Below are 2,500 nucleotides of genomic sequence, written 5' to 3'. Positions count from 1 at the left end.
TTTCGTTTCTGATCCTCCATTTTGCCTCATGATTTTTCATGAAGGTCTTCCTTTTGCATGTGAAGTGGAAGCCTTTGGTTTTCTTGACATTTATGTCTAGGCCTGTCTTATCACAATAAGACTGGAGGATCTTTAAGTTCTCTTGCATCCCGGCGTGAGAGTTGCTCAGTAGTGCAATATCATCTGTGAAAGCCAATGCTGTACAGTTAACCATCCTGTCTCCGTACGGCATTGTTATGCCCTGGCCTGCCTGCTCCAGGGTACTGATCAGAGGGTCTATTGCGATATTGAATAGCAATGGTGAAAGCGGATCGCCTTGCTTCACGCCTCTCTCGATCTTTATCTGATCCGTGGGCTTGCCTTTGCCCTCAATCACCGTAGTGTTATTGGTGTAGAGGTCGCGGATCAGATCCACGAAGGCCGTAGGTGTTTTCATCCTCTTCAGCGAGCCAATGAGTAGTTTGTGGCCGACTGAATCGAAAGCTTTGGCCAGATCGACAAAGACAACGGCTAGCTCCTTTCTGTTCTTTTTTGAGCCTTTGACATTCTTGAGGATAGCAATATTCTCGTTACAGCCAGGTGTGGCTGCAAGGAACCCCTTCTGTCTCGGGTTGATGTTAACCGCCTTGCTTAACCTCTTTGCCATAATTTTAGTGAACAGCCGGAGAAGCATTGGCCCGATTGTAATGGGGCGCCAGTTGTCTAGGTTCTTAAGTCGATCCTGGTCCTCGCACTTAGGAATGAGCACTGTCCGGCTCTTTTTCAGGCTCTCTGGGATAGATCTCGTTTTTAACCAAAGGGTGAAGAGTCGAGGTATACGGGAGGCGTCAGTCTCCTGGATGGCTTCTAGATCTTTCAGCTTTTTGCCATCCGGCCCTGGTGCACTGTGTCTATCAATTCCTCTCAGGGCTTCTTCAACTTCCTCTTCACCGATTGGTCCCAGCAGTAGGTTTTCATCAACATGGCCAGCAGAACCAGCAAAGTTCTTTATGTCCGCTTTATTATTCGCCTTGGACAATTTCTCACGAAATTTGATTTCAAGTTCCTCTCGTGAGATGGGGCATTGAGATGTATCTGGTGCACCCATTAGTTTCCTGGCTAGCTGGCGCCTGTTGTTTCTGTACAATTCTTGGGCCTCTTTATACGCCATTTCTTCGTGGCATAACGTTTCTTCGCCCCATTGTTGTTGCCCTTCTTTTCGGCCTTTCTATTTATCTCTCTTTGCCGTCTGCGGGGTTGTTTCCCGTTATGACCACCGTATATTTCGTCTGTAATACAGTCTACCAACCCCCGAGCTTGAGCCATACAGAGTGGATCGTTGGCTTTCTGCAGTAGTTCCTCGGCCTATCTGATCTGTTCATCAACTTCCCTGTGTTTAGGGAGTTTGGCCGGGATTTTATATGGGAATTGTTGAACTTCTGGTGCAGCCGAGCCATTTTCCTCCTCCTGTATGGTCTCATGCTCCTCTCTTTCTGATGTTTTCGGGGTTGTCTGGGCTGTTACCTGTGTTAGCCGTTTCTTCTGGAGCAATCTACGTTTGTCTGAGATCTGCTTTGCAGTCTTAGTTGTTAGGACTTTTGCAATCTCGACATTGATAAATCTGGCTCCAGCGAGGCTTATTTCAAGTTGCTCCAAGAGGATTTCTTCCTCTTCGGAGCACAACCCTTTCCGTCTCTTTGCTGTAGGCTTGTCAGCCTCTATGTGCTTGTTGTTCCTCAAGACCGGGTGCATATGCCTTTCATGTTGCCCAAGGCCGCTTTTTGTTGTGAAGTTGGCCTCACAGACTTCACGTTGAAATTCGCCCATCACCGTCTGCAAAAGACCTTTGCATTTGGGATAGTGACAGGCAATTGAGTGAAATTCACCCGTCTTCTGGCATCGTGAACATTTTGTTCTAAAGGTCTTGGTTTGATGCGAGCGCCTTCGATGTTTAGCAAAGAGACTGACGTTCGGAAAGAGTGTGTTACAGGGTTTGCACAGCAGCCCATCGACCGGGTAGTGTATTACGACCTCTTTAATTGTCGTTCTATCGTGAGATGGAGGCACAACGACAGTCTCGGTATTGGTTGTTGTTCTATTGTCTGATGGTGTAACGACGATAGTATCGGTATTATTATCCAGGACGTTGTTATTGTCCTTTTTTGTTCATCTTTTGGAAAGATTTGTTGTAGAAGGTTAAAGTTGGAATGCTACCTTCCGCTGGAGGATTGGCGGTCCTCTCAGCTCTTTCCATCACGTGTGTTTCGTCTGCTTCCTTTTGTCCCTCGAGATCTGTGATTCTGGCTGCCAGACCAGAATCCTCGATGGGAGACAGGTAAGCCTCCTGAGTAACGGTCCCCTCGTCTCTCAGAGTTGAGGTGGATCGTATTGTGTCTATGTAACTGCAGATATTGAATTTAACACTGCGCGTAGTTACAACCGCGGCAGCGGGGAGGTTGCTTATCCGGGACGCTTCCCAACCGGACTGATCTACCAAAGGCAGATTGCAAGCACTCATATT

The 2,500-nt window shown here is 47.4% G+C and overlaps 1 pseudogene; it reads right to left on the bottom strand.

The window, feature by feature from the left end:
• Window positions 1-2,500, bottom strand: part of LOC140454696 (28S ribosomal RNA) — an 8,019-nt pseudogene that overhangs the window by 2,747 nt on the left and 2,772 nt on the right.

Source organism: Chiloscyllium punctatum, chromosome 29 (genome assembly GCF_047496795.1).
Source record: "Chiloscyllium punctatum isolate Juve2018m chromosome 29, sChiPun1.3, whole genome shotgun sequence".
Lineage (NCBI taxonomy): Eukaryota > Metazoa > Chordata > Chondrichthyes > Orectolobiformes > Hemiscylliidae > Chiloscyllium > Chiloscyllium punctatum.
This window is presented reverse-complemented; position numbering and strand designations above follow the sequence as displayed.